The sequence below is a fragment of the Capra hircus genome, chromosome 15 (assembly GCF_001704415.2).
Source record: "Capra hircus breed San Clemente chromosome 15, ASM170441v1, whole genome shotgun sequence".
NCBI classification, from domain to species: Eukaryota; Metazoa; Chordata; class Mammalia; order Artiodactyla; family Bovidae; genus Capra; species Capra hircus.
Window position 1 is genome coordinate 27,906,601 of NC_030822.1, and position 21,695 is coordinate 27,928,295.

The following is a 21,695-nucleotide window of genomic DNA, read 5'->3' on the forward strand; positions in this document are numbered from 1 at the left end:
AGGTGGAGCGGGATGATGAAAAAGATGTCTTTGAGATCTAATACCATGAAGTGGGTTGCAGACAGTAGGGTGTAAGGGTTAGGGACTACTGGGAGTGTAGGCAGGAAGGCCTCATTGATTTTTCACAGATCTTGGACCAGTGTCCAAGAGTTTGGTCCCTTCCTTACTGCCAGCATAGGGGTGTTGTGTGGTGAATGGGTAGGAATTAAGATAGAGGATTGAAGAAGATGGTCTATGATAGGCTTAAGTCCCTTGCGGGCCCCTTGGGTGAGAGAGTACCATTGTTGGGTGATTATAGTCGAGGGGTCTTTTAGGGCAATGTGGACTGGGGGATGATGTTTGGCTATGGATGGGTGGTCAGTGTCCCAGATTTGGGGGTCTAAGGCGGGCAGATCCAAGGGAAGATCAGGGGTGAGGGATAGGGATGGTCCAGGTGCCATCTGCGTGCAGAATATAGAGACTGTATGGAGGTGGAGTAGGGTAATAAAGACCCCCAATTTGGATAACAAATCTCTCCCTGGGAGTGCCATTGGGCACTGAGACATTGTGAGGAATGAGTGTATGAGGGTTGATTTTCCAAATTAACAAGAGTAATGGAGGGCTGATTTTTGGCCTTAAGGGAACTCCAGAGACCCCCTTGATTGTGAGTGCTGAGTCTTGAGTTGGGCCAGAGTAAGAAGTTAAGAGAGAGAAAGTGGCTCCAGTTTTTACTGTAAAGGAGGTCTTTTTCTGGCCACTACCCCATATACTGGAGTTCACTCAGACTCACGTCCATCGAGTCCGTGATGCCTTCCAGCCATCTTACCCTGGGTCGTCCCCTTCTCCTCCTGCCCCCAATCTCTCCCAGCATCAGAGTCTTTTCCAATGAGTCAACTCTTCGCATGAAGTGTCCAAAGTACTGGAGCTCCCGCTTTAGCATTATTCCTTCCAAAAAAATCCTAGGGTTGATCTTCAGAATGGACTGGTTGGATCTCCTTGCAGTCCAAGGGACCCTCAAGAGTCTTCTCCAACACCGCAGTTCAAACGCGTCAATTCTTCGGCGCTCAGCCTTCTTCACAGTCCAACTCTCACATCCATACATGACCACAGGAAAAACCATAGCCTTGACTAGGTGTACCTTAGTCAGCAAAGTAATGTCTCTGCTCTTGAATATATTATCTAGGTTGTTCATAACTTTTCTTCCAAGGAGTAAGCGTCTTTTAATTTCATGGCTGCAGTCACCATCTGCACTGATTTTGGAGCCCAAAAATATAAAGTCTGACACTGTTTCTACTGTTTCCCCATCTATTTCCCATGAAGTGATGGGAAAAGACTCTGATGCTGGAAGAGATTGAGGGCAGGAGGAGAAGGGGACGACCCAGGATGAGATGGCTGGATGGCATCACGGACTCGAGGGACGTAAGTCTCAGTGAACTCCAGGAGATGGTGATGGACAGGGAGGCCTGGAGTGCTGCGATTCATGGGGTCGCCAAGAGTCAGACACGACTGAGCAACTGAACTGAACTGAACTGAATCCCATCTACCCTAAGTTCTGAGCTCATGTCTGGGACACAGGCCGGGGGGCTGGAACCCGGGCCCATCATTGGAACAACTCTCGTAGGGTTGGACTGGGGTTCTGGGGATAAGTGGGGATCTCTCCAGGGGTGCCAGGGTGTCCCTGTGGACATTCCACTCTCCAGGTCTGGAAGGTAGGGACCTCCCCAGGGGTCCCAGGGCATCCCTGGAGACAGTACATCTTCCAGTGTCCCCATTGACCACAAGTTGGGCATGCTTTTGTGGGGGCTTCAGGTTCGGCCATGCCTTTGCTCAGTGTCCTGACTGGTTGCATCAGAAGCAGGGTCCAGGGCGGGTCTTAAGTCCCAGTCTGGGATGACGTAGGCTGGGCTGATCTCTTCCCTTAATTGCTGCCACCAAAAAAGGCATATTTAGCTTTTCTCTCAAGGTCTTTTTTCTCTGTTAGCCTCCTCCTCTATATTATTGAACACCTTGAAGGCTACTTCTAGAAGGTCTCTTTGGGGAGTCCCAGGGCCCTTATCTAGTTGTCGAAGCTTGTGCCTGATGTCAGGGGTGGACTGGCTGATGAATTAAACATGAAGGTAGAGTAACCCAGCAGGGATGGTAATATCTAGGTTGGTATATTTCTGGACTGCCTCTGTGAGGCGTACCAAGAATAAGGCTGGATTTTCGTCTGCCCCTTGGGTGATTTCCCTGACTTTATCATAATTGACATGGATATGAGTATTTTTCTGTTCTAGAATGCAGGTAATCATATGATTGAGTCTCCTAACACCTGGGTCACCAGGCTGGTAAGTCCAGCGGGGATCTAACTGAGGCACCACCCCATCAGCAACTGGGCTATCCTGATCTTGGTTATGTAAATGATCAGCATGGGCTTTCGCTGCTTGCCAGATACAGTCTTTTTCATTTGGGGTGAGAGTGGCATTTAGGATATAATAGACGTCACTCTATGTGAAGTTATAGGCCTGGGAGAGTCTCAGGAATTCTTTTCTGTATCTGGTAGGATTTTCAGAAAATGATCCCAACTGTTCTTCTATCTGGCTCATGTCTGACAATGAAAATGGCACATGGACTCGGGTGGGGCCCTCTGGTCCTGCCACCTCTCTCAGAGGAAACACGTGTTGGGTACGTGACCTGTGTGGCAGTGGTGGAGGGAAGGGGGAAGGGGGAGTTGGGGAGATGGGGTAGTGGGGTCGAGGGGGAGTCAGGAGAAGTTTTGGGGTCAGTAGGTGTGTTGGATGAGGGGGAAGGATAGGGTTGGCGGGGTGGTTGGTAGGGAGGGGGCTCATCTGCGGGGTCAAATTCCCGGGGTGTGGAAGGTCGAGGTCAGCTGTTAGTTGAGGAAGAAGAGCCTTTTTGCTTGGGAGGCAAGGTGCATAGAAGGACCTCGTGGGTGGAGCAGGCCTTGCATAGGGAAGGCCTGCTCCAAAGGGCCCAAAAGCCTTGGGCATATGGGGCTCAGACCACTTGCCATTCCGTTTAAGGAAGTCAGTGAGATTTTGAAGAATGTTAAAGTCAAATGTGCCGACTTCAGGCCAGTGGTCTTGATTGTCAAATTGGTATTGAGGCCAGATCTGTATACAGAGTGGTTTTAAGTGGTTAGCTTTGAGTTCAGTGAGTAATAGTGATTTGAAATTTGTGAGAACACAGGCCAGAGGGGAATCTTTTGGGACAGATTGGCCAGACCCCATAATTGAAAGGCAAGCAGAAGCTCCTATTGGAGCCTATTGAAGGCAAGCAGAGGCTCCTATTCGCAGTCGCAGTAGGAGTTATGAGAAGAGAGCTCTGTGTTAGATGGAGCGTTCCCCACCGTTGCCTACAGAGTGGCCCTAGGCTGGGGGTCCCTGGGACCCAGAGAGGACTGAGTTCTAGGGTGCCTCTAGAACACCGTCCAGATCCTACCTCAATCTAGGGGCCTGCTTGAGAGGAGTGTTTCATGTAGAGTGGTCGAATGGCAAGAGTTCCCTATTCCAGAGGCCATCAGAGAGAGAAAGAGGAAGGGGGTAGAGCTGAGGCCTGGGGGTACTCGAAGCACCAATAAAGCCTTAGCACAAGGCTTGTACCGCTCACAAAGGCACTAGTGTCCCCAAGGGGAACTTACAAGCCCCAGCAGAAAGTGAACTTTCTGGGGTATTCATGCTCCCAGATTCCTGGAAAAGGGAAAACAATGAGAGGGAGGGAGAGAGAGAGAGGGTGTGTGTGTGAGATGAGTGCTTCGCCCTCTCCTGGGTTCGGCACCAAGAATATAAGGTATAGTTTCCCCCGAGGCAGAAAAGGAGAGATGACCTCAACGGAAGTGGGTTACCTTTATTCAGGCAAGGAGGGGTGACAGTCAGCCTAATGACCAGGCTGAGGCCAAGAGGGATCAGGGAGGCTTCATATTTAAAGGGAGATTTGTGGAAGCCATAAGGGAAACGTTAGTCAGGCAGGATGTTTTGGGTATTCTTTAGTTGAGATGGCATTTGTAGTTGGGCAGGGGGTGATAAGTCTTCTGATCAGGGGGTGATAAGTATCTGGCAAATGTATGGTGTGGAAGGTTTCTGGACACAGGGTGATAAGTCCCAGATAGATACAACTGGCCTGGAGCATCAGGTCAGGGCGGGACCTAAAGTTCGGTTTTGTTTTCTCTGAAGTTAGATAATTCAGCAAGGGCCTTTGTAACTGTTGTTTTCTTTTCTAGGCCCAAAGACTCCCTCAACTCTGGTTATCTCCCTCAACTCTGGTTATCTCCCTCAACTCTGGTTATCTCCCTTAAGCAGATCATTATGTATATTACTACAGTAATAGTAAGAAGCAGAGAGTTAAAAAAATAGATTCAGCATAAATTCAAAATTAACCCTTTCAGTTTACAGGATCATGACAGGGAGACCACAATACTGGCGAAAGTCCTCCGAGATATGAAACAACTGCAGAGTTTCTAGGAAAATCTCTTCTGCCCTGGCTTGCTTCTATTTTTCACAGATATTTAAAGATAGGAGAATAGCTCTCTACTATACCAACAAAGGTCCGTCTAGTCAAGGCTATGGTTTTTCCAGTGGTCATGTATGGATGTGAGAGTTGGACTGTGAAGAAAGCTGAGTGCCGAAGAATTGATGCTTTTGAACTGTGGTGTTGGAGAAGACTCTTGAGAGTCCCTTGGACTGCAAGGAGATCCAACCAGTCCATTCTGAAGGAGATCAGCCCTGGGATTGCTTTGGAGGGAATGATACTGAAGCTGAAACTCCAGTACTTTGGCCACCTCATGCAAAGAGTTGGTTCATTGGAAAAGACTCTGATGCTGGGAGGGATTGGGGGCAGGAGGACGACAGAGGATGAGATGGCTGGATGGCATCACTGACTTGATGGACATGAGTCTGAGTGAACTCCAGGAGATGGTGATGGACAGGGAGGCCTGGCGTGCTGCGATTCTTGGGGTCGCAAAGAGTCGGACACGACTGAGCGACTGAACTGAACTGAACTGAACGGAACTGATGCCCCAAATTCCATTCACCAAGATCCTCTGGGTCTCAGATGTAATGCAAGCTTTCAGCAATATGACCTTTGAGACTTAATCCCTTTAGTCACAAAATCTTCCTTCTAGAATTTTCTCTGGGTATTTGGGCCTGAGACAGTGCATCTATCACCAACATACAATGTTCATTGTTAATGAATGAAGACACTGCCTGCCAAAATAGGATCTGCATTTGCCTCTGCAGTCTTCCTTCTAAACTACAATCCTTGCCAATCTCCAGTTGAACTCCGAGCCGTTTCCCCAGTACCCGTGCATCAGGGTGAGCCTGATGAAGCCTTTGCGGTTCTGCAGCACCAGCTTGTAGGCTCCAGGTGTGGCATTCAGTAACTCCTGGACTCCTCCAACAACAATGGACAGCAGGTTGCTGCCTCCTTTCCTGCTCAGGATGTGAACAGCACTCTCCTTGTCTGATAAGCCCAGCCCTGGGGATAGAGGAAGGTGGTGACGTGCAGTGTGAAGGGGGCAAGCACGGTTCAGGAGTATGTTGCCTGGGCTCTACCCCACTTTCCAGCAGGGAGTTCCGTGTTGGCAGGGAACTTCCTTTTCCCAATTCTCCCACCAAGCTCATCACTGAGAACAGACCTATGGGAAGTGCTTCTTTGGGTCTCATCTCCTTGTCTACTACACATTCACTTGAAAGAAGTACAGAACAATTGACCGCCTTCCTTAAAACCCTTTCTCATGCCTTCAGCCCTCATCATCCTGGGACAGAAAGAGTGGCAGGACTCACTCCCTGACATGATGTAATTCCTGAAAACAGGGGCCCAGAAACCCCAGTGCAGCATCATCAGATGCAAGCAGATGCCTGGGAAAGCTGAGCAGAAGCCCATGCCCTCCGTGCACAGGTTGGTAAAAGTTCCAGTGGCAAGGACCCCATGAGAGCGGAAGCCAGCGAGGTAGTTCCAGGAGGGATCCAGGTCGGCAGTCTAGACCAGCTGAAGGAACAGCAACCTGGTGAATCAGAGCTACACCTTGCTCCACCTCTGGTCCACCTGCTGATTTTCTGTACGGACCTCTTCTATGTCCCCTGAGCCCAAGTGCTATAAACCCTCCATAAGAGTGTCCTGAGATTAGATACAGCATATCTGACGAGCCTAGTCCCCGTTGCAGGCCTGAAGCAAAGGTGATGCTCTGGGAGGCTGTAGAACAGAGGGGGAGAACAGACCCATGAGTGGATGAAGCTGATACAGCCCACCAGGGAAGGAAGGCCCCCTGCCCAAGGCAGAGGTGAGACTCCTGGGAGGGTGACAGGGACCCAAGCCCCTGTCCTACAAGAAACCCTGTCCCAGGCAGAGCCCATCCAGAATGAAGGAGCCATTGCAGGAGGGAGTGAGCATCTCTTCAAGGACTGCGGCAGCTGGAGTTCTGTCCTGGGTGGAGGGCAGGACCCCTGAGTCACTGTAACTCAGTGTAAGAGACCCCAGGGTGCTGAAGGTAGGTAGGGGCTGGGAGGAGAGGCGTGAAGTCTCTAGTGATGCCCGCAGGTGTGGGTGGAGAAGGGCCAGGGAGCTGTCATGCCAAGTCTGTAGGACTTCCTGATGCCAGGTCATAGCCTGCCCATAGCACTGCACACCTGCTCAGGCCTTGGTCTGTGTAGACACTGCTGCTCCAGGATAATGATATCTTACACAGAAACCCAGCTCCTGGACTGATCTTCAGCATGAGGGGGAAGCAATTGTACTTGGGGATAACCTGATTTTCCACCACTAGCTCTTAGGAAGCCCATAGGGTGCATTTAGAAAACTCCAGTGCTCAGAAGGAAGTCTCCTACTTTTGCTAGAAACTCTACCACTAGGTAGTAGCTCATAGAGTCACAGTGCAAATGCTTGTGATGTGGAGTAGGCCCAGCAGAGTTGTTAGGACAAGGAATGTTGCTTGCCTGCCTTCAAGCCAGCAGCCACTGTAGCTGCTGCTGACAATGGGCCTTGAAAGGAACTCAAGATGGAGGAAAAATAGGTTACTGGTTACAGAGAGTGAGGATGCACATCAGAGGAATAATTGCAATGAGCCCAGCTTTTTATCTCCCCATATGTAGAAAAATCATTAATTGGAGACGTGTGCTTTTTGACTGGCAATAATCTTTTGATGTTTGACTACATGTTTTTGTTTTTTTCCCCCCTCAAAAACCCGTAAGTCCTGACTCCTCCCATTTTACCTTCTAGAACACCTTCTCAGAGATTCCTGAGAGGCTATTTCCAGCCTACAGTACTTAGCAGTGTGTCAGAACAAAACCCCTGACAGCTTTTAGGTTATGCATTTGTTTTCAGTAGACAGCAGAGACTCCCTGGCCCCCTATTCACTGCCATCCTAAGAACACTGCAAGGCCTGTAAAGGCTCTGTAAAGGTTTGTGGATGTCTTGGAAGTTCTCCTGGGAGGTGACAAGAGTCCAGAATCTGCGTGCCACAGTGCCCCCTGCAGGCCTCAGTCCAGGACAGGGGAGTCAAAGTGAATATCATCATTCTCTCTGCTGGCCACACAGGGGTACTGCTCACCCTCTGCAGGTGTTGATGCCACAGGACTGCAGTGAAAGTGAAAATGAAAGTCGCTCAGTCCTGTGGACTCTTTGCAACCTCATGGACCACACAGAGCATGGAACCGTCCAGGCCAGAACACTGTAGCGGGTAGTGGTTCCCTTCTCCAGGGGATCTTCCTAACCCAGGGATCAAACCCAGGTCTCCCACATCGCAGGGAGATTCTTTACCAGTCGAGCCCCCAAGGAAACCCACAATTCTGAACTCTGTGCAGGTGAAATTTCTGCAAATCAGGCCCAGTTTCCCACAATTTTAACAGTGCCTTATTTGAGAAATCCTCTCAGAAGCACAGACATGCTCAGAATGATTTTTATGCCAGATGTGTAATCGACAGCCCCTCCAGGTATGAAAGGAGAGCCAGATGCTGTCCTTAGAAGTCCCCAGAATGACCTGATGTCTCATGGAATCCACACAATGCAATGATGTACGTGGCAGCATTTCCACTTTACACATGAAGAAACTGAAGCTCAGAGAGCATGTGTAACTCACCCAAGGTCACACAGCTGCTATGTTGCAGACCCTGTATTAGAACCTATGATGTCCACTCCTAGAGGTGTCACTATACATTCTTCTCTCCTGTGTCCAGAGAGGGCCACCTGTCCCTGCCTGTCTCCTCTCTGTGTCCACATTACCTTCCTCTTCCTGTCCCCACTAGAAGATTTACCATCACAGCTGCTTACATCCAAGGGTTTAGCCTGTCTGGGATTCAGCAATGGACAAAGGTCAGTTCATTCAAATTCAGGGGCCTGCATCCCTAAGGACTTATCCTTGGGTCCAGGGTCAGGTTTACAAAATGGACATAAGGTACCATGAGTCAGTGATCAGAGGTTAAGAGATAGGTAGAAGAGGAGGAATTGGACTGTTTAGCAGATCCCTGGGGAAACTGAGATTCAGAATGAGCAAAGTTCTGTCTAAGGACACACAGCATATCAAAGTTGGGGCAGGATATATCCTGAGAGCTCTCTGTTCTGATTCTAACCTCAGAGCGAATGCACACACTTTAAAATCAATAAAAGACCCTGCTCTATGTCCTTGATCACACTTTCTTTCCTCTTAGGGTATCAGTATCATCATCTGATGAAGTGTCAGCTAGATGCTCTCGGAAATTTTTGTTTTCATTGCAGATTCCTTCACCCCACTGTAAAATCTGTGAATTAAAGATTTACACCTGGAAGATACATATGCTGCACTTCATGGCCTACTGGGTTCCTCAAATTATTTTTTCATCAAGTCCTCATAGTGGCCTCACCTCACTGAAGTTGGAGAACTGCAGCCAGACAGAAGCTGACTCTTCCACTGACCACAGAGTGGTGGAAACCTGCCTCCTGCTTCCCAGCCCAATATTCTGCTCACTGCACACAGGGTCACACTTCTCCATGGACTCATGGGGACTATGGTCCTGACCACTCCTTAGCCAGCCCCATACTCACTGAGATGGGGAAACAGTCCTTCATGCACTACCATACAGCCCAGCATTTTATGAAAGCACTCTGCCTGCCCCCTTGCCGTGGTGTGTCTCAATCCAGGTACCACCAGATCACATACAGGATACTGATCATCCAGAATCTTGTGAACAGGAGGCCAATGAAAACTACATAGCAGATAATATCTGGGAAGGGAAGCAGAATAAGCCATCCTCATCTACCCAGCACTAGCAGCACTGTCCAGTCCAGCCCTCACCCCTGAAGGAAGAGATCAGCTTCCCAAGGCTTCAAGGAGGAGCAAATGCAGTCAACACCACCAGTGTCACATTGAGAGCCTGGATTTGAAACCAGTTGGCCTAATTTCAAACTTGCATTTTCCCACTGCACCAGATTGCTTACTCACTTGTGTCTTCCCCACCCACCTCCCTTGTCTGTATTCACCAGGTGTTCAAGAAACACCTGATGGAGATGTGACAGGATGGACTCTTTCCAGTCCATTCTTTAGAACCCCAGAGAAAAGGCATTCTTTCTACCCAGCCCACTTCTTGTCTACACTCACCTCAACATAGATAAATCCCACCACATTCCCCCTTTAGTTAAAGTCCCCCCATGACTTCTTATAACTTTGAGGCTCAGCTCAAGCAGCTCAGCCTGAGCTCGAGCTCCCCACTGGTGGCCCAAACCCTCTCTTGTTCCAGTCTCACCACATGCACCTCATGTTCCAGCTACACTAAGCTGCTCAGTTGATACAACTCCCAGGTTCTTTAGTTTTGCTGACCTCTTTCCTTTGCTTCCAGGCCCTGTCCTGCTGAAGGAAGGAGGGAGGAAGAGGGCAACTCAGGCCTGGTCTGTTCATCAGGACTGCAGCAGGGCTAGAGACAGCCCCAGTGAGCAATTCCTCCCAGACTTATAATTCTGAGTCCCTTTCACAGACTAATCTGTGCTTTGACTCTTGGTCAGGTGGTCTGTGGGTCTGTCTATAATCTCATACCAATGGAGCCTCACTGTTAGAGAATACTGTGTCCTCTCCATTCCATTCCCTTCATTCAACACCCTGTTCTTATACTCTTAAAGAAGTTCATCCTCCACCTGTAGTCTATTTGAAAGTAGGGTAAACCGGGCCTGTCATTCATAGCCTCCTTCCTGGAGAAGGGGACTTTTCACCCAGCCTGAATAGTGCATGTGTGGGTGTTAAGTTGTTTCAGTTGTGTCTGACTCTTTGTAACCATGTGGGCTATAGCCAGCCAGGCTCCTCTGTCCATGGCATTCTCCAGGCAAGAATACCGGAGTGAGTTGCCATGCCCTCCTCCAGGGGATCTTCCCAACCCAGGGATCAAACCCACATCTCCTATGGCTCCTGCATTACAGGCAGATTCTTTTGATGTTTAACTACATGTTTTGTTTCTTTCCCCCTCAAAAACCCGTAAGTCCTGACTCCTCCCATTTTACCTTCTAGAACACTTCCTCAGAGATTCCTGAGAGGCTATCTCCTGCCTACAGTACTCAGCACTCAGTAGCTGAGCTACTGGGGAACCCCTGTCTGAATAGTAAAGTGCATAAGCCAAAATAGATTAGGGTTCACAAAGCCTGTTTCTACAGAGCACCTACAACATGCCAGGTGCTGGTGGAACAGCCATGAACAACAGACAGGAAGTCCTGCCCTCGTGGTGTTGAATTCAGTGTTGTGTTTGGAGCACTTTGTTTTGTCATTTCAATTTTTATGGTGGTAAAATGTCTTTAACAAAATACTTGTTACTGAAATGACTCTTTGGTATTTTATTATTGTTTTAAAGTTTTATTAGATTATAATTCATTTACAATGTTGTATTAGTTTCAGGTGTATAGAGAGGTAAATCTGTTATACACTTACATATATCCACTCTGTTTTTTTTTTCTTTTTAAATTCTTTTCCTATATAGACCATTACAGAGCACTGAGTAGAGATCCCTGTGCTATACAGCAGGTTCTTATTGTCATCTATTGTATATACAGGAGTGTTATTTGCCAATCCAAATCTCTCAATTTATCCTTCTCCCTTAGCCCCTGGTATCTATAAGTTTTTTTCTCTACTTCTGTTTTGTAAATAAGTAGATTAGTATCCCTTTTTCTGATTGTGCATATAAGTGATATCATGTGATATTTGTCTTTCTTTGACTATCTTCACTCAGTTTGACAATCTCCAGGTCCATACATGTTACTGAAAATGGCATTAATTTTTTCCTTTTTTAAGACTGAGTAATATTCCATTATCATAATACCTTATCTTCTATATCCATTACTCTAATGGATAGATAGGTGGCTTTGATGTCCTAGCTATTGTAAATGTGCTGTTATGAACACTGGGGTGTTTGTATCTTTTCAAACTATGGGCTCATGAGAGAGGTCTTATGGAGAACAGTATGGAAATTCCTTCTAAAATTAAACTAAAGCAACCATAGGACCCAGCAATCCCACTTCTTGGCATATACTCAAAATGATTTTTGAGAGACAATTTGGCAGCATTAAGTTAATTCACACTACTGTGTAAATATACCAGCCTGTATCTCAGAACTCTTTTCATCTTCCTAAACTGAACTTCTGTATCCACGAAACAGAAACTCCCATCCAGATTGAGAGAATAAAACCAAGTTGTTAACAGCAGTTATTTGTAGGGTAGGATTTGGTGGAAGTCTTTCACTTTCAGAACACACATTTTGTTTGGATATGTTAAAATAGCATGTATTTGTTTTTTAGTCAGAAATAAAGAATTTAAAAATACTGGCATTTCCACTTGATCAGATAGAAGTACCCACATTTAAATATCTCCCTCACGCTGGGCTAACCCTTTAAATCCTGTCAGTAGGCTAAATCCTAACTTGGGTGTATTTTTCAGTCCCTGAAGAAAGGAAACCCCTTCTTGCCCCTCATAGCACCAAGAAGGAAAAAATGTAGTATTCCACTTTACTGAAACCCAGAGAAGATATCCACATTGGATAAATTCACATAGAAAACTAGTAGGATGAGCAATAGTTTCAATTCTACTATCATGTCCAAATCATGCTCCCAAAATTTATTCATTCAACAAACATTTATCAACATCAACTCTTCTAGGAGATGGAGATGCAGATGAGAACAAGACCAACTATTTGAAAGAAGCTTACCTTCTGCATGAGTTTGTGAATTATAGAGAAGAGGAAAGAAACAGATAAAATGAGTAACCCATTGGAAAGTGTTTCTTTGTGTGATCTGAGTCTTCAGTGATGGGTCTTAGTGACCTTCCTGGCCACTTCTTCATCCCTCCCTAATCACTTTCTCTGTGCCCAGTGTGAACCAGCTATTCACTACATTTGCAGTGTTTACTGACTCCCTGGAAATCCTTACTTACATGCCAGCCTGTGCATTCTGCCCTGTAGACTCATCTTGTAATATCATTGGAGAAGAGCCCCTTCTCTCCATCTACTGCCAGTCTCACTTGACCAGAAGTAAGTAATCCTTTTTGAATTGTAAATATTTCAGACATTTGTGCTCAAGAGGCAACTTGGAGCATATTATATAGGCACAACATTATGTAAAATGCAAGCATTTAAAATGTAAAAACCATTCTTTGCTCACGGGCTGTACAAATACAGAAACCATCAGGGGGCTGGTTTTGCCACATGAGTCTACATGTTGACCCCCTTTGTAGATTGTGACCTTGTAATCGAGCAGGACCTATACAGCCCTCCTGGGAAAGATTCCTCATGTCCTCTGCCTACCTCTTATTTGTTGAAAATCTTCAGTTTTCTAAGCTTTCTCCAAATTTTGAAAATAAAATTATTAAGAGAAATCATAAACACAGAAACAAAGGAAAACAGTCAAGCAAGAAAAAGAAGTAAGAGTTTAACAATTCCACAAATTCAAAGACTTTTAGTTTGTTCCTGAGAGCTGAAGATAATATTGAGACTCATCTTTGAGAGGTTTTGTAGATACTGAGCCTCAGCAGGTGGAGGAAGTTGCTTACCAGCCCATAGACCTCAGACAAGGGGAAACCAGAAGGTTGATGATGGTGGCTCCACGTTACCTCATCACCAAGTAATCAGGCGATTGTCTAGGAGTTGATCATACATCCAGCATCTCTACCTCACCCAATCTGCAGACACCGATCCCTGGTAATCAAAGGGGTTTGAGGCATTTTGAGCCTTAGTTCCCTGAACTTCCTTGGCCCCTGCAATAAAGCCTGCAGTTTGTTTCACCACAACCCAGGGTCAGTAGAGAGGCTTTACAGTGTTCCCACATGCATACCCAAATCTAATTTGCTAACAGCTGCTCCCTGTCATCTGTCTCCTCCAACACCCCAACCAAGAAGATCCTTAAATTACAGCTTGTCTCCCACAGATTGGACCTTGTCACTCCTTTGCCTAAAGCCCTCCTGGGGATCCCGTTTGCCCTTGAGATAAGGACCAAGGTACAAGCTACTGTTCCTGGCTCAGAGGGTCTGGATGCCTTTTCTCAGCTGCCCTTCTTCGAGTGCCAGGCCCAAGGTTACTTGAATCTCTGTCCTCCTCTGGACACTCCCAGGTCCCAGGCTGAGCTGAGGTGGTAATAGACAGTCAGACATCTCCTGTTGGCAAAGCTCCCCCAAGGCCCTGTGAGAAAGATGTCCCTCATCCCAGGTGATCCCCAGGCACTGAGCTCAGCATCCACCTTAGGACCTGTATCTTTCCCCATCAATGCACCATGTGCACCTGAAATGGCAGGTGTCCATGACCTCCCAAATCCATCTCAGCTTTCCTTACGCAGGGCCAAGTAAGAGAAGATCAACTGCAGGACCGTGAAGGTCTGCAGCCTGCGTTCCAGTGGCACAAACAAAGGTGCAAACTCCACCATGCTGATTCCTCTGCTTCCTCTGGAGGCTTCTCTGAGCTCTGCTGTGGTCTGAGACACCTGCTGGGTTTTGTTGCTGCCAGAAGTTGCTAAGCATTTGTGTGGGCTGGGGTGTTTTTGTGGTGGGTCCAACCAGCCCTAGAATCTCATTGCACCTACCCTGGCAGAGACCAGTAGCCTAGATGAAAACTTTTGACTCACCTGGCCCGGATTAACTTATTACAGAGATAGAGAAGTGCAGTGGACTCTTCAGGCAATACATTATCTGCCAGATCACCTTTGCTCAAATCTTGCCCAATACTTGGCAAGGGAAGCAGCAAGTGTAGGGCAAGCTTGCCCTCTTCCCAGCTACTCAATTACTTGGCTAAGTTATTGTCTCCTTTCACCTGCCACGTTCATGGTTCCCCTTTACAAATAATCAGTACAAGCTCCCATATAAATATCTCTAGTCCCCACCATCTCCTCCATCTCCTGCCTTTTTTCTCAGTTTGCCTGGACAGCGCAGCACATGGAAGAGCTGTCTGATTTCCACACCCTCCCCTGCCATTCTGTCCTTCCTCCTCTTGACTTCAGATGCCACTGTTCCATGGAACTGCCCTTGATAACTTTACCAGTGGTTTCCAAACTGCTAAATCTAATGGTCAGTTCTCAGCTCTGGTCTTGAACTTTCAGCAGCCTCAGTCATAGCTGTTCCCTCCCTCTTCTTGAAGTCACTTGGTCTGTGGACACCACACTCTTCTGGTTTCCATCCTGCTCCTCTGGCTGCCCCTGGGTCTCCATGGTGGCTCTTATCCTTCACCAGACTAAGTGTTTCAGGGCCCCTCTGTCCCCTCAGTCCTTGAAACTCTTCTTTTTACCCTCTCTCCTGTAGAGACCTCATCCAGGCTCATGGCCTTGGAGTCTGTCTACAGGAAGAACAATTCCAAACTGCGTCTCCAGCTCTGACTTCCCTCTCTGCTCCAGACTTAACTATGTAGGTGGGTACTTGACAACCTCCTTCACAGCCTGCTTGGCATGTAGGTGGGTACTTGACAACCTCCTTCACAGCCTGCTTGGCACTTCCATCACAGCCCGTCTAAAACTGAACTTGACTTCCCCTCACCCGTTCATGCTACAGTCTCCACATAGCCACAGAGCTTTCCAAAGTGGTCACACAGGGAATATCCTGGTCTTCCAGTGCCTAGTACTCTGCGTTTCATGGTTGAGCACCTAGGTGCCTTGGAATTTCATTGTGGTTACAGTGCTTTCCTAATGGAGGTGAGTGTCGGGAGCCAGCACGAGGAGTCCCACCCGTGGCAAAGGTCATGAGGTTAAGGGGCCCTACAGGCAAAGGCGAATCGGGCCTTAAGGGAGCTTAGCTGGATTTTCTCGAGCATCTACCCCCAAAACCAGAGTCTGCCTGCCTTACTGTATTATGTTTTTTGTTTATGCTTCTGACATTAACAGGGGCTGTCCCCCACCACCTTCTTCTAAAAGGAATTAACTTATAACTCCAGTTAATAAGTCTCCTGGGTGTAAAAAGAATGTCTCAGCTTAAACCCCTCTGATAGCTTTTTAACTTACCTGACCGGTCTGTCCGGATTTTTACAACTGTGCATGTGAATTGTTTACAGCCTCCCAATCTCGAGAGGCACTGAAAGCTTAAGAAATTCTAGGAAAAATCATTAGAATAAAACTGATTAAGGGTTTCATTGTTGAACCAACAGGTGAGTATTCTTGAAAATGTTTACAAGTCAATTGAATATCATTTTATCACAAGTTCATGCTCTACTCTTTTGTGATTTAAATATCTCTTGCAATGGAAAGTTGCTTTCCACCACCACAGCCAGCCACTTTGATGGACTCTGATGACAACATTCTCTCTGGTCCCTGTCCCTGTGCCCTTATTCCTCCCACAGACTCATAAGCCAGAGGGACTGCTGAGTCAACGGGTAGGTATGTGATTGCACAAGCTAAAGAGCAGTAGTGCTAGGCTTTTGTGCAAAAGTTTAGTATCCATGTAGACTCTGCATGGAATATGTGCAGTGTCCACAGATACATATCTTCTCTGGCCCTCTGTGTAGTCAGACATCTTATTTGCTGGTGTGTAGAATGATATCTAGAAAGTGAAAGTCACTCAGTCCTGTGTGACTTTTTGTAACCCCATGGGCTGTATAGTTCATGGAATTCTCCAGGCCAGAACACTGGAGTGGGTAGCCTTTCCCTTCTCCGGAGAATCTTCCCAACCCAGGGATCGAACCCAGGTCTCCCTCATTGCAGGCAGATTCTTTACCAGTTGAGCCACCAGGGAAGCCCAATTGGGAAGCCCAATCGATGTAGCAGGTGTTTAAGAAAATTGCTTCCTGTGGCGTTCAGCATGTCAGAGCAAGGTTTGACCGATCTCACCTGTGCTGCATTCTCCACTGAGAACCTGTACCAGGCAATGGAGCTGCAGCCACTGAAGTGAAAATTGGACTTAAAGAAGAACTCTCCTTAGACTTATCCCTTATCCACAATGGACAGCGTCGTAGAAGCGCACAGGCTGTGATGGACCTCGCAGAAGCATAGCAGAGAGGAGCTACCCCACACCCGAGGCCAGGGGCAGTGGCTGGGAGGAGCTACCAAACACCTGATGTCAGGGTTGGCGGCTGACAGGAGCAACCCCACATCCAAGGAGTGGTGGCTGCAAGGATGCAGGAGGGCTGAGAAAGGCTACTCCACATTTAAGGTCAGGAGGGGTGGCGGTGAGGAGATGCCCATCATTCCAGGTAAGGAGCAGCAGCTGCACTTTGCTGGAGCAGCTGTGAAGAGATACCCCACGTCCAAGGTAAGAGAAACCCAAGTAAGAGGGTAAGTGTTGCCAGAGGGCATCAGGGGGCAGACACACTGAAACTGTAATCACAGAAAACTAGCCAATCTAATGACACGGACTACAGCCTGGACTAACTCAATAAAACTAAGCCATGCCTTATGAGGCCACCCAAGACAGGCAGGTCATGGTGGAGAGATCTGACAGAATGTGGTCCACTGGAGAAGGGAATGGCAAACCACTTCAGTATTCTTGCCTTGAGAACCCCATGAACAGTATGAAAAGGCAAAATGGTAGGATACTGAAAGAGGTACTCCCCAGGTCAGTAGGTGCCCAATATGCTACTGGAGATCAATGGAGAAATAACTCCAGAAAGAATGAAGGGATGGAGCCAAAGCAAAAACAATACCCAGCTGTGGATGTGACTGGTGATAGAAGCAAAGTCCAATGCTGTAAAGAGCAATATTGCATAGGAACCTGGAATGTTAGGTCCATGAATCAAGGCAAATTGGAAGTGGTCAAACAGGAAATGGCAAGAGTGAACGTCGACATTCCAGGAATCAGCAAACTAAAATGGACTGGAATGGGTGAATATAACTCAGATGATCATTATATCTACTACTGTGGGCAGGAATCCCTCAGAAGAAATGGAGTAGCCATCGTGGTCAACAAAAGAGTCTGAAATGCAATACTTGGATGCAATCTCAAAAATGACAGAATGATCTCTGTTAGTTTTCAAGGCAAACCATTCAATATCACAGTAATCCAAGTCTATGCCCCAACCAGTAATGCTGAAGAAGCTGAAGTTGAATGGTTCTATGAAGACCTACAAGACCTTTTAGAACTAACATCCAAAAAAAGATGTCCTTTTCATTATAGGGGACTGGAATGCAAATATAGGAAGTCAAGAAACACCTGGGGTAACAGGCAAATCTGGTCTTGGTATGTGGAATGAGCAGGGCAAAGGCTAATAGAGTTTTGCCAAGAGAACGCACTGGTCATAGCAAACACCCTCTTCCAACAACACAAGAGAAGACTCTACACATGGACATCACCAGATGGTCAACACCGAAATCAGATTGATTATATTCTTTGCAGCCAAAGATGGAGAAGCTCTATACAGTCAGCAAAAACAAGACCGGGAACTGACTGTGGCTCAGATCATGAGTTCCTTATTGCCAAATTCAGACTTAAATTGAAGAAAGTAGGGAAAACCACTAGACCATTCAGATATGACCTAAATCAAATCCCTTATGATTATACAGTGGAAGTGAGAAATAGATTTAAGGGACTAGATCTGATAGAGTGCCTAATGAACTATGGCTGGAGGTTCGTGACATTGTACAGGAGACAGGGATCAAGGCCATCCCCATGAAAAAGAAATGCAAGAAAGCCAAATGGCTGTCTGGGGAGGCCTTACAAATAGCTGTGAAAAGAAGAGAAGCGAAAAGCAAAGAAGAAAAAGAAAGAGGTACCCATCTGAATGCAGAGTTCCAAAGAATAGCAAGAAGAGATAAGAAAGCCTTCCTCAGGGATCAAAGCAAAGAGATAGAGGAAAAGAACAGAATGGGAAAGACTGGAGATCTCTTCAAGAAAATTAGAGATACCAAGGGAACATTTCATGCAAAGATGGGCTCAATAAAGGACAGAATATGGACCTACAGAAGCAGAAGAAATTAAGAAGAGGTGGCAAGATTACACAGAAGAACTATACAAAAAAGAGCTTCATGACCAAGATAATCACGATGGTGTGACCACTCACCTAGAGCCACACATCCTGGAATGTGAAGTCAAGTGGGCCTTAGAAAGCATCACTATGAACAAAGCTAGTGGAGGTGATGGAATTACAGTTGAGCTGTTTCATATCCTGTAAGATGATGCTGTGAAAGTGCTGCACTCAATATGCCAGCAAATTTGGAAAACTCAGCAGTGGCCACAGGACTGGAAAAGGTCAGTTTCATTCCAATCCCAAAGAAAGGCAATGCCAAAGAGTGCTCAAACTACCGCACAATTGCACTCATCTCACATGCTAGTAAAGTAATGCTCAAAATTCTCCAAGCCAAGCTTCAGCAATACGTGAACTGTGAACTTCCAGATGTTCATGCTGGTTTTAGAAAATGCAGGGGAACCAGAGATCAAATTGCCAACATCCACTGGATCATCAAAAAAGCATGAGAGTTCCAGAAAAACATCTATTTCTGCTTTATTGACTATGCCAAAGCCTTTGACTGTGTTGATCACAATAAACTGTGGAAAATTCAGAAAAGATGGGAAAAGCAGACCACCTGACCTGCCTCTTGAGAAACCTATATGCAGATCAGGAAGCAGTAGTTAGAACTGGACTAGAACAACAGACTGGTTCCCAATAGGGAAAGGAGTACATCAAGGCTGTATATTGTCACCCTGCTTATTTAACTTGTATGCAGAGTACATCATGAGAAACGCTGGACTGGAAGAAACACAAGCTGGAATCAAGATTGCCAGGAGAAATATCAATAACCTCAGATATGCAGATGACACCACCCTTATGGCAGAAAGTAAAGAGGAACTCAAAAGCCTCTTGATGAAAGTGAAAGAGGAGAGTGAAAAAGTTGGCTTAAAGCTCAACATTCAGGAAACGAAGATCATGGCATCTGGTCCCATCACTTCATGGGAAATAGACGGGGAAACAGTGGAAACAGTGTCAGACTTTAGTTTTTTGGGCTCCAAAATCACTGCAGATGGTGACTGCAGCCATGAAATTAAAAGACACTTACTCCTTGGAAGAAAAGTTCTGACCAACCTAGATAGCATATTCAAAAGCAGAGACATTACTTTTCCGACTAAGGTCCGTCTAGTCAAGGCTATGGTTTCTCCTGTGGTCATGTATGGATGTGAGAGTTGGACTGTGAAGAAGGCTGAGCACCAAAGCATCAATGCCTTTGAACTGTGGTGTTGGAGAAGACTCTTGAGAGTCCCTTGGACTGCAAGGAGATCCAACCAGTCCATTCTGAAGGAGTTCAGCCCTGGTATTGCTTTGGAGGAAATGATGCTGAAGCTGAAACTCCAGTACTTTGGCCACCTCATGCGAAGAGTTGACTCATTGGAAAAGACTCTCATGCTGGGAGTGATTGGGGGCAGGAGGAGAAGGGGACGACTGAAGATGAAATGGCTGTATGGCATCACTGACTTGATGGACTTGAGTCTGAGTGAACTCCGGGAGTTGGTGATGGACAGGGAGGACTGGTGTTCTCCAATTCATAGGGTCGCAAAGAATCGGACACAACTGAGTGAACTGAACTGAACTGAGCTGAGGATGATATCAGGTTGAGGTACTGATTTCTATTTCCTCATCACAAATGGTGACCATGCAATGATCATACAAATGGTGAACATTCATTGCATTTCTCCTACTGGAAAATTTATGAGTAAGGAAGAGAGTGGAACTGTGCAGAGGGCAAAATTAAACCAAAATGGCCCATCAGAGTGGTCCTGATTTGGGGTAAAGTGACCGAAGCTGACATCCCACCTGGATCTGTCTTAGGATCAGTTGACCCTGTGCATGAAGCTCTGCAACTGGAACCACCCCTCTTTCTTGAAGGTGCATCTGAGAGGCATTTTCCAGGGTCCTCCCTCAAGGCAGATTGGAAGAGCCCTGATGAGAGATAAGGCCAGTCCTGCATTGGTTGCTTTCCAGCTATGTGATGTCAGACACATAGTGTCTGTGACTTCAGACACTTCCCTTCCCAGAGCTCTTCATCCTACCAGGTATCAGGGACTAAGAAATGGCCCCGAGTGACCAGTGTACAGCGCTTAGCAGTCCACCAGGGATTCTGTGACCCTCACCTCACAAACCCCTTTACAGGCCAACAACCAGGCAGCACCATACTTCCTGGGGCAGTGCGGCTTGTGTGTGGTCTGAGGACTTGCCTTGCCCACGAGCTGCCTGTTACTGGTTCCTGACAAGGTAAGTATAGAGGTGAAGAGTAACTGCTTAGAAACCATAGAGAAATGTGGCACAGTAGTTCTATGTGTATTGGAACTAATAATTTAAAACTGGATTTAAACAGCTTGCCTTTGTTTTCTTCATTTCTTGGGTAAATTATATTGTATTTTCAACTGGATGGGCTTCCCTGGTGGCTCCGTGGTAAAGAATCCGCCTGCCAATACAGGACACATGGGATTGACGCTAGGTCAGGAAGATCCGCTGGATAAGGATATGGCAACCGAGTTCAGTATTTTTGCCTGGGAAATCCCATAGACAGATAAGGATGATGGGCTACAATTCATGGGGTCACAAAGAGTTAGACACAAGTTAGCACTAAAACAACATCAAAAACAAAAATTAAAAATAGTTTAGTCCATGGTAGATTAGAAAAAAGAAATAGTACAAAAATCTGGACATTTAACATAACATATTGAGGTAATATTTCCCACTAATCTAGGGTAATTCTAACAAGAATTTCCAAGACCTTTTTTTTTTTAAACTTTATTTTACTTTACAATACTGTCTTGGTTTTGCCATACATCAACATGAATTTGCCACGGGTGTACACGTGTTCCCAATCCTGAACACCCCTCCCACCTCCCACCCCATACCATCTCTCTGGGTCATCCCAGTGAACTAGCCCCAGGCATCTTGTATCCTGCATCAAATCTAGACTGGCAATTCGTTTCTTATATGATATTATATATATTTCAATGCCATTCTCCAAAATCATCCCACCCTCTCCCTCTCCCACAGAGTCCAAAAGACTCTATACTTCTGTGTCTCTTTTGTTGTCTCGCATAAAGGGTTATTGTTACCATCTTTTTAAATCCATATATATGTGTTAGTATACTGATTTGGTGTTTTACTTTCTAGCTTACTTCACTCTGTATAGTTGGCACGTTTCATCCACCTCATTAGAACTGATTCAAATATATTCTTTTTAATGGCTGAGTACGGGGAAACAGTGGAAACAGTGTCAGACTTTATTTTTGGGGCTCCAAAAATCACTGCAGATGGTGACTGCTACCATGAAATTAAAAGACGCTTACTCCTTAGAAGAAAAGTTATGACCAACTTAGATAGCATATTCAAAAACGGAGACATTACTTT

General features: G+C 46.3%; 1 pseudogene; it reads right to left on the reverse strand.

Moving 5' to 3' along the window:
- The window catches only part of LOC102173022, a 31,540-nt pseudogene extending 17,656 nt beyond the window's left edge, over positions 1-13,884 (reverse strand).